This window comes from Gekko japonicus, unplaced genomic scaffold (genome assembly GCF_001447785.1).
Source record: "Gekko japonicus isolate JY-2015 unplaced genomic scaffold, Gekko_japonicus_V1.1 scaffold2400, whole genome shotgun sequence".
Classification (NCBI taxonomy): domain Eukaryota; kingdom Metazoa; phylum Chordata; class Lepidosauria; order Squamata; family Gekkonidae; genus Gekko; species Gekko japonicus.
This window is the reverse complement of record NW_015163674.1, coordinates 220,379-232,394: the sequence shown is the minus strand read 5'-3', so window position 1 is coordinate 232,394 and position 12,016 is coordinate 220,379.

The window sequence follows — 12,016 nt, the reverse complement described above, 5'->3', positions numbered from 1 at the left end:
GATCATGGCTGCAAAAATGTTGCCAAAAATTAGGGGTTTTCTAGAGGCAATGGTTGGGATGCTCTTTTAGTTCCCTCCCTCACCACCATGTGTCTTTAAGCAAATGACAAGGAAGGAAAGACAGAGACCTGAGCATCCTCTGAGGGTGCTTCCAGACAGCTAGTTCCAAGACCTATGACAATGAGCACTAGGATTGCTTATTTGTAAAAAAATCTGGATGCTGTTAAGGACAAAATATTGAATTAGGTTCAGGCTTCCTGAGAGAAATTTTGAACACTTCACTTCTTTGTGCAAACTTGGTGCAAAGAAAGCAAAATAGTCCCTGGATAGCCTTGCTAAGAAAGAAGATGATGATGGATGAGAGGGATGTATTTACTCTTTTACACCACCCTTCTTCCAAGGAACTCAAGGAATCACTTAAAGGCCTACTTCATGTTCTCTTCCCAATGTCACTGAGAGGGAAATTAGGCTATGGACAGATACGGTCTCACCTAAGGCCACCCAGTGAACTTTGCATTAGAACCCAAGTCTCTTTGGCCCGGGTCCAACACTCTACTCACCACACCCTGCTGGTTTTCATAGAATCACAGAGTTGGAAGGGGCCATACAGGCCATCTAAGTCCAACCCCCTTCTCAAGGCAAGATCAGCCGCCCTAGAGCATCCCTGACAAGTGTTTGTCCAGCCGCTGCTTAGAGACTGCCAGTGAGGGTGAATGAAGTGCCTCTCTGGGTAGGCTTGAGCCCTGCTAACTTTATCTACTTCTGTCCTCTTATAGGCTTTGGCTAGAGGAACCATGGGCCTGACCTAGTGAGATATATATTTGAATGATCTATTAATTTCTACCTCAGCTTCAGTGGATGGCACACACAGTTAAACTAGCTTTAGGAAAGCAGGCAATGCGCATGAACGATGCCAGTGTGGCTGCTGCCTGCCTCTTCCCTCCACCCCCCCTCAGTCTCAGGCTAATCTTTGTGTCAGATTTAACTGCATGACCAAATAGTTGCCGCTGGAAAGCCTCATCACATTGTGGTGGGTATAAGATGACTCAGACACAAGAGCTGATAGTTTCAAGTAGCCGAAAGTTAATGCCACCATATAAAGCATTATTGTCTTGCCACAGAAATCCTTCTGTCCTGGGGACCACAGCTGCAATGAAAATAAAGGCTCCCTTTTCCCTCCATTTATGTATTTTATTATTGCTAGCCTCAAGAAAGCTCTGTCACAAGACACTTGTCCCCTGAGAGTATTCAATGAGATCCACCAATAAAAACTTAACTTTCATTTTTTTTAAAAAAACAACGAGCTTCACATATTTTCCTTAGAGGCTTCTGTATGGATGGTTATGAAACTGAAAGGAAGTCAGTATGAATCCGACCCGTGCGGAATAGCAGTAAGGAAGTGGCTAAATGTGATCCCTTCCATCTTCTGCTTTGAGCTCCCAAGAGAGATAATACCAGTAAGACATTTATGGAGCAAGCAGTCGGGATGAAATGGGGACTGTTCTTTTACTCTCCCCCCACCCCAATCCATTCCTGACCTACAGAAATTGGCCATTTCAGTACTGGTAGCAATATGAAAATTGCATTTCAACACTTAAAGGTTATGAGTGCCCTCCCCCATCCTCCAAGCATTTATTTTAAATAGCTTCCTGACTGAGGCACCCGGCATCAAACTGAAGACATTGAGCTGGAGAACAATGGTATGAAATAAAAATTGGTGTGCAGGTTGTCTTTTAACAACAGTGTTTCCTTTGCTTTTGCTATGAGGAGCCATCTTTCCAGCTGTAATGCCACTGCCCCTCCAGTTGGGATGCAACTATCATTAATGCCCCTCATCCAAGGGATCCTCTCTGCCAAATTACTGGCAGTCAGGAGAGAGGGTCCCTGTTTCATTTGAAGAGTGGACACAGGAAGGCATTGGCAACCCTAGAAAGCAGGCAAAGTTACATAGCTGATGCATTCGGCATCTCCTGAAGGCAGGTACTAAATCACAGGCACAGGGTCAGTACTAGGGTTTGGAGTGCCCAGGGCCCCCCTATGCCCACTACCAGGTCTCCCTTCTTGCCCATGCACCTGCCTGCCACCTGCCTGTGCATCCTTCCTCTGCCCACCAACAAGCTCTCCAGCCACCTGCAGTCACACTGTCTGCGTACCCTTTTCCCCAATGATGCCGGTTGGTGGGTGTAGCCAGGAGTGCCCACTGCCATGGCCACCAGGAATGCTTATGCTTTGTGCACACACGTGCCCTTCTCCAGCAGCACTGGGCAGCATATGCAGCTGGGAGCACAGGTGACAAAGGATGCACGAGCAGTTTCCTATGCTGAACCAATCAGTTGTTCCGTATCCGGTTCTAACTGTCGCTTCTTGGCCCTTATACAGGTTTCTCAAGAGACATGTGAGGTGGTCTGGTACTCCCATCTCTTTAAGGACCTGCCATAGTTTGTTGTGATCCACACAGTCAAAAGCTTTAGCATAGTCAATGAAGCAGAAGTAGATATTTTTCTGGTACTCTCTTGCTTTCTCCATAATCCAGCGAATGTTGGCAATTTGATCTCTAGTTCCTCTACCTCTTCGAAACCCAGCTTGTACTTCTGGTAGTTCTCTATCCACGTACTGTTGAAGCCTAGCTTGTAGGATCTTGAGCATGACCTTGCTAGCGTGTGATATGAGTGCAATTGTGCGATAGTTTGAACATTCCTTGGCATTGCCCTTCTTTGGGATTGGAATGTATACTGATCTTTTCCAATCCTGTGGCCACTGTTGCGTTTTCCAAATTTGCTGGCAAATGGAGTGCAGCACTTTAACAGCATCATCTTCTAAGACTTTGAATAGCTCAGCTGGAATACCATCACCTCCACTAGCTTTGTTGTTAGCAATGCTTTCTAAGGCCCATTTAACTTCACATTCCAGGATGTCTGGCTCAAGGTCAGTGATTATACCGTCGTGTTTGTCAAGGACATTGAGGTCTTTCTTGTATAGTTCTTCTGTGTATTCTTGCCATCTTTTCCTAATCTCTTCTGCTTCTGTTAGGTCCCTACCGTTTTTGTCCTTTATCATGGCCAGCTTTGCATGGAACGCTCCCTTGATTTCTCCAATTTTCTTGAAGAGATCTCTAGTCCTTCCCATTCTATTGTTTTCTTCTATTACTTTGCACTGTTCATTCAGGAAGGCCTCCTTATCTCTCCTTGCTGTTCTCTGGAAATCTGCGTTCAGTTGGGTAAATCTTTCCTTTTCGCCTTTGCCTTTCGCTTTCCTTCTTTCCTCTGCTATTTGTAAAGCCTCATCAGAAAGCCATTTTGCTTTCTTGCATTTCTTTTTCTTTGGTATGGTGGTGATTGCTGCCTCCTGTACGATGTCACGAACCTCTGTCCATAGTTCTTCAGGCACTCTATCTATCAAATCCAGACCCTTGAATCTATTCTTCACCTCTACTGTATATTCATCAGGGATGCGATCTAGGTCAAACCTGAATGGCCTCGTGGTTTTCCCAATTTTCTTCAGTTTAAGTCTGAATTTTGCAATGAGTAGCTCATGATCTGAACCACAGTCAGCTCCAGGTCTTGTTTTTACTGACTGGATAGAGCTTCTCCATCTTTGACTGCAAATTATATAGTCAATCTGATTTCGGTGTTGCCCATCTGGTGATGTCCATGTGTAGAGTCGCCTCTTAGGTTGTTGGAAAAGGGTGTTCGCTATGACCAGTGTGTTCTCTTGACAAAACTCTGTTAACCTTTGCCCTGCTTCATTTTGCTTTCCAAGGCCAAACTTGTCTGTTATTCCAGTTACCTTTTCACTTCCTACTTTAGCATTCCAGTCCCCTATGATGATGAGGACATCATTTTTTGGTGTTAGTTCTAGGAGGTGTTGTAGGTCTTCATAGAACCGGTCCACTTCAGCCTCTTCTGCATCAGTGGTTGGGGCATACACTTGAATTACTGTGATGTTGAATGGTTTGCCTTGGAATCGGACCGAAATCATTCTGTCATTTTTGAGATTGTATCCCAGTACTGCCTTTTGCACTCTCTTGTTGACTATAAAGGCCACACCATTTTTTCTACGAGATTCCTGGCCACAGTAGTAGATATAATGGTCTTCTGAGTTAAATTCGCCCATTCCTGTCCACTTTAGTTCACTGATTCCTAGGATATCGATGTTCAGTCTTGCCATCTCATTTTTGACCACGTCAAGCTTACCTTGATTCATAGATCTTACATTCCAGGTTCCTATGTAGTATTGTTCTTTGCAGCATTGGACTTTCCTTTCACCATCAGACACATCCACAACTGAGCGTCCTTTCATCTTTGGCCCAGCCGCTTCACTCTTTCTGGGGTTACTTGTACTTGCCCTCTGCTCTTCCCCAGTAGCATATTGGACACCTTCCGACCTGAGGGGCTCATCTTCCGGCGTCATATCTTTTAGCCCTTTGATACTGTCCATGGGGTTTTCTTGGCAAAAATACTGGACTGGGTTGCCATTTCCTTCTCCAGGGGATCACGCTCGGTCTGAGTTCTCTGCTGTGGCCTGTCCGTCTTGGGTGGCCTTCCACGGCATAGCCCACATGTGCCAGATATGGTTTCTCCTATTATTGCTGTCCTGTGACCTGGCATTCTTAAGTCTGCAATGGGGGACAAGAGGCAGTGGGGTGGCAAGCCAGGCCATATTTCAGAAAATCTGATCAGCTGGTGTTTTGGCTGCATGCTGTTAGTTTGGCCAGATTGCACCCTTTGTTAATATCCTTTCTGTCTGGTATGTCTGAGACCAATAATTTCTGCCTACTTACAACCTGATCCAGAACATTTTTCTTATATGTGAACCAGAACAAAGAAATGTTTCCACAATTTAGCAAATACAAGATTTTTTTTCAAGGACTCAGCATTTCTGTCTTTTTAAAGTTGTTTGCATGCTTTACTATAATTTTTCATCTCTTTCTTTCTCTCTGTCTCTCTGAGCCCTATCAGAGAAGTATCACAAAGGAAAGATTTTGGCAAGAGCCAGAGTTATTTAGAATGATATAATTCATGACCCTATAGTGTCTTTATACTCTCAGATGTCAAAAGAGTTTCAAAAACACCTGCTTTTGGAAAGGTATATGTATCCCCCTGTAATGATAGGATAAAAGGAGGAAATTCCCACTTCTTACATTTTATCTGCACCTGGAGAAGATGATGTGGTGCTTGAAGATACTTTGCTCCAGAAAAGAAATGTACTACCTGCTTAGCTCTTGTGGATTTCAACCCCATCTGCTCACACAAACATGTATGAATGCAAGCATGCTTGCTGTTGTCCTCAGGCTGCCATCTTGACAAGTCAATAAGCCTCTGACTGCAACACTAAGTAGACACAACACATTGCTTCATGTACTTCGGAATTATCTCTTTGCAGTTTTAAATATGACTGTAGATAGCATGGATGGAGAGGGTAACAGAAAGGTTTTCAGAACAAAAAATTATCTGGAAATGTCCAGTAATGACAGTAGGCTTTGTAGCAAGCAGTTTTCTGTAGCTGGTATGAGTCATCCTTTCTAATGTTCTTGTTTTGTATAATAATGAAAGATAGGCTACATGAACCTGGCTTACGAGATGGTGGTTCCTAAATCAAATGGGAGGGACAGTGTGGCCTTGAGCACTGCACCAAAATAGGGCAAGAATAATCATGCACAGGCAGCAGCACCAAGAGCTCTGTGTGTCCTGGTATAACTTGCTCATGTCAATCAAAGTAATGTGTGATGCAAGACCTTAATATCTCCCTCTCTGAACATGCTTGAGAATTAGTCACGTCCAGGGGTCATTTTGTAGAAAAAGAGGTGCAGGAGCTCATTAGTATAACTCATTAGCATAATTTATCTTCATATGCCACACCCACTGACATCACTGGAAGTGTGTCAGAAGGCAGCACCCACCACTCAGGCTCCACTGGACTCTTTTGGATTGCTAGCTCTTTTTTTGGGGGGGGAGAGGGGATGTGCAGATCTGCCCTCACAGAGGAGGGAGAGCTTGTACCTGAATAAACCTTGGCCTTAAAGGTGCCACTGGACTGTTTTGGGACCAGGGGGGCTCTGCAACTTACCTGGCTGCTTCTTGCTCCTTGTGACCCCGGGGCTGCTGGGAGCAGTGGGCGGGGCTTGTTGCATGTGCCCGCCCCGTGGGCTCATGACTGTTGGAGCTCTGCTCTTGTGTGCTCCTGCAGGAAATGACCCCTGGTCACGTCATATCTCAGTGTGAACCAGAAAGTCCTCAGACCGTATCATGCCTCTGCCATCAACGTTGCCATCAACACCCTCCTGATGGAGCCAGCGTGGTATGACGTTTTGTGGTAACATAATTGGATAGCAATTGTTAGTATCAGATTTATTGCCTTTGTAAAAACTCAGAACCATGGGTTCTATCCCGATTAACTTTTTTTGCTCAAGCAAGACACATCTGTGGAACAGACCTTTCCTGCCCCCTCTATCCTGCTGCAGCCCATTGATCTCCGCAAAATGCTGCTCCTGAGGGACAGGCAGGGCTATTTTGGGGCAGGAACACACAGGAACGGAGTTCCAGCTGGCTTCAGAGCTGGCCACACCCACTACAGCCAAAACCTCTGCGTGCCTGGCTACAGAGGGAAGGCCTGGAGAGCGCCCCCCTGGCGACTCTGAGGTGGGTGTGCCAGGGCCCCCCCCTGGAAGGATCAGGGACGCATTTAAATGCCTCTCCGTGCCTTCCCCAGCCTGTCCAAGGGCCGGCTTGCCCGCAGGACGCCCAGGCAAGCCAAGGGAAGGAATGGGGGTGTGGTCTAATAAACTAATGAGCTGCGCTGTCAGGGGTGTGACTTAATATGCTGATGAGTTTCTGCTGTTGGGTGTGGCCTATTATGCTAATGAGTTCCTGCTGGGCTTCTTCTACAAAAAAAAGCCCTGGGGACAGGGGACTACAGGAAGAATGTAACTGACAACTGGAGGTCTGCAGAAGACAGGGGAATTGGGGGGAACTACCCCTCCTCTTCCACTAGCAGAAAATTGAGTCCGAATCCAAGTTATGATATTAATTTTCCATCCTTTTGAGAACTTTGTATCTGAAAACAATTTAGTCAAGACTGGTGCCAAGGATTATGATAATGAATGAGTTGACTGTAATGCCAGATGTCTGACATTATACGTGTTGTTTTTGTATCAGACAGAGGAAGGAGAAATCTCACTGCCTCTTCCTCCTTCCTCCTCCTCCCCTCCCTCCCTCCCTCCGCTTCTTCCCCCTCCTCCCTCCATTTTCCCCGCCAAGCTTTCAGTGCCCTTGTTCTCAGGCCCGTAGCTAATGTGGGGCCCATGGGGCCTGGCCCCCTAGCATTTCGTCCGGGCCCCCTCCCTTCTGGGCTGGCCCCAAATTGAATTGATGTTATTAGCTTTGGTTTAGTTAGCTGTACCCCCCGAGGCCCCCTCCCCCCAAAATCCCTAGCTACTGGCTCCTCCTCAATGGTGCAACCTCATCTGGAATACTGTGTGCAATTCTGGTCACCACACCTTAAAAAGGATATTATAGCTTTGGAAAAAGTGCAGAAAAGGGCAACTCGAATGATAAAAGGGTTGGAACACTTTCCCTATGAGGAAAGGTTAAAGCGCTTAGGGCTCTTTAGCTTGGAGAAAAGACGACTGAGGGGTGACATGATCGAGGTTTATAAGATTATGCATGGGAAAGAGCAGGTAAAGAAAGAGGTACTTTTCTCCCTTTCTCACAATACAAGAACCCGTGGGCACTCCATGAAATTGCTGAGCGGTCGGGTTAGAACGGATAAAAGGAAGTACTTCTTCACCCAAAGAGTGATTAACACTTGGAATTCACTGCCACAGGAAGTGGTGGGTGCTACAAGCATGGATGGCTTCAAAAGGGAATTAGATAAGCATATGGAGCAGAGGTCCATCAGTGGCTATTAGCCACAAGGTATAGATAGGGGCTCTGGGGCAAGTGATGCTCTGTCTTCTTGGTGCTTGGGGGGGGGTCAACAGTGGGAGGGCTTCTAATGTCCTGGCCCCACTGGTGGACCTCCTGATGGCACTGGTATTTCTGGCCACTGTGTGACACAGAGTGTTGGACTGGATGGGCCTTGGCCTGATCCAACATTGGCATCTCTTATGTTCTTCTGTTCTTATGTTCTCCTCCAACATCCTTTCACTGTCTCCATTTTTGGCAGTGTTAATAGGTAGGTCTGTAACTCCCAAATTGGCAGTCAAGATATGTAACACAGTGTCAAGAGCCTGTCCCCCCCCCCCCCAATTATTTGATTTTTCTGCAAACCTGGGCATTCCATCAGGTTTGTAGAAAATTCCATCCAAATAATAACTTACAGGAAAAAAATGATCTCTTGACACTGTTACACTGTCTTGAATATTCAGAGGTGGATGCCTCCCAACTATATAAAGAGGTGGATTTCCTGCGGGAGCACACAGGAGCGGAGCTCCAGCAGAAAGGAACCCAGGGGGCAGGCACATGCAACAAGCACGCCCCCTGCTCCCAGCAGCCCTCAGTCGGGCCACAAGGCACAAGAAGCAGCCAGGTAAGTTGCAGAGCCCCCCCCTCCAGCCTTCCTTCAGGTACAAGCTCTCTCTCCTCTGAGAGGGCAGATCTGTGCATCCCCCCCCCATAGCTAGCAATCCAAAACAGTCCAGTGACACCTTTAAGACCAAGTTTTATTCAGGTACAAGCTCTTCCTCCTCTGTGAGGGCAGATCTGCATGCCCCCCCCCCAATAGCTAGCAATCCAAAACAGTCCAGTGGAGCCTGAGCGGTGGGTGTTACCTTCGGACACACTTCCGGTGATGTCAGGGGGTGTGGCATATGCAAATAAATTATGCTAATACGTTATGCTAATGAGCTCATGCACCTCTTTTTCTACGAAATGACCCCTGGGTGGATATATAAATGTATAGACATAAAACATTCAAGTATTCTATTTTAATAAATCCAGTTATATGATAATAAGTACAGTTTTTGTTAAACATTTCAGAAATCAACATCTCTTGTAGCAGCACTACAAACAGGTAGTGATGAGTTCCCACATGATGTGATACACATCCTTGTAGCCATCATTACTGAATTTAGAATTTATTGCAGTTTTGGAAACAGAATGTGTTTCAGTGCTGGGACTTTCCAATAAACAGTACTAAAGATGTGCATATGTTTCTCATTAATCCACATGCTACTATAGATTATTGTCCCAGAATAAACTTCTTTAAATGAAAGTTAGAGCAGAAAAATAAGAGCCACCTAGAAGGACAGGGACAGTCCCATGTTTCAGAGTGCACACCTTTGGAGCACTTACTTCTACTAACTCACTGGCTGTGTTCACACGGGCAGTTTGATCCATTTGTTCCCTTACGGATTTAAAGTGCACAATCAGACAGCAACATCTGTCTGTCGATCCCCAGTCATCTGAACACCCCCCCCCCCGTGCTGCGTGTTTCTTTGACACCTGAGAAAGTCCGGTCTTGTTGGTTTGAGCTGGTTCCAAAATGGATTTCCTGCTGTCTGATCGCACTCTTGAGCATTCAAGCCGTCAGGCAGGTCTGACTGTTTTCTGTCCACCATTTTAAAAAAAGTAGTTAGCGATGTGTGCACAAATGCTTATTTGCATCTCTCTCCCCCTCCCACAGGGGCTGCTCAAAACTTTGTTTTGTTTTTAAAAACCCTAAAAGAAAGACACCTCTGTTCTTCAGCTTTTTTCTGTCCTTTGGGGAAGGGATAAATTGAAAATCCCAGCATTTTCAGCAAGCGCTTGTGCGATTGCTCAGAGGGCAACCTGGGAAAAAAAATGGCTGACAGCCCCACGAACTACATATCCCAGCAGGCTCATCCACGCTTGTGGGCATGCTCTGAGGACCAACGTTTTGAAAAAATGGCCGATGGGCTGACTCCATGCCTGCTGCTCCAGGGCCAGGGCCAGTCGAAGCGCTTTGAAGCAGGCTGAAAGGGGTGAGTCTGATCACAGTTCTCTGGCACAAAATAATCTGGCTCAATTAGAGGCAGGGCAACAGTGGATTGAAGTGCCTGTTTGAACGTAGCCACTGGTCCCTATTGGTCTCTATTCTTTATGCCAGAAGTTTAAATTCTTTTGCTCCCAAAAGATAAAGGCACTGCTTTTTCCCTGGTAGCATTGCTCTGATTATTATAATAAGATAATCATCACAACAGATGCTTTTAAAATACTCAGCTTTTAAAATGAATTGTGAATATATTCAGAAGTGGGTATTTGGATCTCAGTAAATATTTCCTTCCAGAATCTCTCCCAGAAATCTCTTTCCATTCCTCATTCCACCCAAATCCAGAATGAGTTTTTCTATATGATGTGTTGCCCTCTTGCTACACCCTCTTTCCTCAGTCTGATCTCCTTGCTACTACTCTGCCTACCAAACACCTACCCCCTCCTTGCCACCACTCTGCCCACCCCACTCATACTCCTCACCACCACTCTGACCACCACCAGCCCCTCCTGCTCACTACTGCTCTGCTCATCCCCTTCCTTCCTTCACTTGCTCAGCTGTCTTGCCACCTCATAGCAGTGCCCCCCCCCCTGAGCACCTGGTTGCTTTGCTGCCTCAACAATGCCAGTGATGGCTCCCCTGACGACAGCAGCTCTCAAGAAGCTGGTAATGATGAAGGTGGCTCTCGTCATCCTACCTAACCCCAGCCTTAGTGGTGCTGCCCCCTCCCCCCAGCCTTAGCTTTGCTGGACTCTACTGAGAGTTCTCCTCCTACCCTAACTCTGCCTTACCACTGCACCAGAGAGGTAAGAGTGCAGATGAGCAGATGATGCATCTCTGTTTGGGGAGATTTATGCCCCCTTCCATTTCCCCCCTGGTTTTTGGATTTTTCTCCAAATCTGAGGGTTTTTCCCCAATCTTGGAGAAAAAAATTCCTTCTGTGTAAATGGCCCTCATTTATGGATATAAGTATCTGCGCATGGATACCCACTTGCCATTTGGAATATAAGATGTGCACAATTACTGTTCTGCTTTCAATTTTAAATGTTTTTTTTATTATTTTCTTTTATTATCTTTATTGCACATGTTCATTTTCTTTATTCTGTTTGTAATTTGTTTTCATAAGTTCCAATGGAAATCATATTTCCAGCTGCAAGTGTGTCCCCCCCCCCATTTAACTTGGATGAAATTCACATTAGTGCTTCTCATCTTAGGAATCCTCTTCACAAAATTTCAGACAGATTGGAGGAAGAATACTTGTTTTATAGGCAAGAGTTGGCAGAGGTGGGCATTGGTAACCCAGGTAGTGAGTACAAATAATAGGTAATAATAGGATCCTTATTTATGAGTCCCTCTGTTCACATCTAAAGTGTGGCTGGATTTATTTGTGAACAAAAATGAATTGTGCAGGAGAGGGAAACTAAACTCTGGCAACACGTGCCTGAATTTTGGAGCATGAAACCCATCCCTTTGTCTCCTGCAGCCTGGCCAGGAAGCCAGCTCTGGCTGTTCCTTCCCTCCCCCTGGGAGGAGGAGGGGGAGGAGCCTCAGCCAGTTCTTTACCAGACTGTCTCAATCGCACAGGCTTGCCATCTATCTCTCCTGTGCGATTGAGAGAGACTGGTAAAGCAAGCAGTGACCTGGCAGCAGCAAGAGAACTGGAAAAGGAAGTAAGAAACAGCCAAGGCCATGTGGGCTGGATTGGGGCCCTCCGAGGGCCTGATCTGGCCCATGGGCTGCATATTTGACACCTGCACCCTAACCACTACACCATGCTGACTCTTAGACTATTGCCCGTACTGAAAACTCATCAGACTGGGAGGGAAATGTTGAAAAAAGTCGAGTCCAGTGAGATATAGAATGGGAATAGTAGGGTCTTGTGCCCCTCAGCTGCATACTCTTTTTTGTTTAAAAATGGATTCTGAAGAAAGGGAGCGGAACCAAGGCAAACAAAGATGAAAAAAATGAAATGGGTCAAAGGGCAAGGTTGTATGTTTATCACAGATTCTTCTCCCTTTGCACAATTTTGTTTTTTTTCTTCATTTAAAAATGGATTCCTCCATCTTTT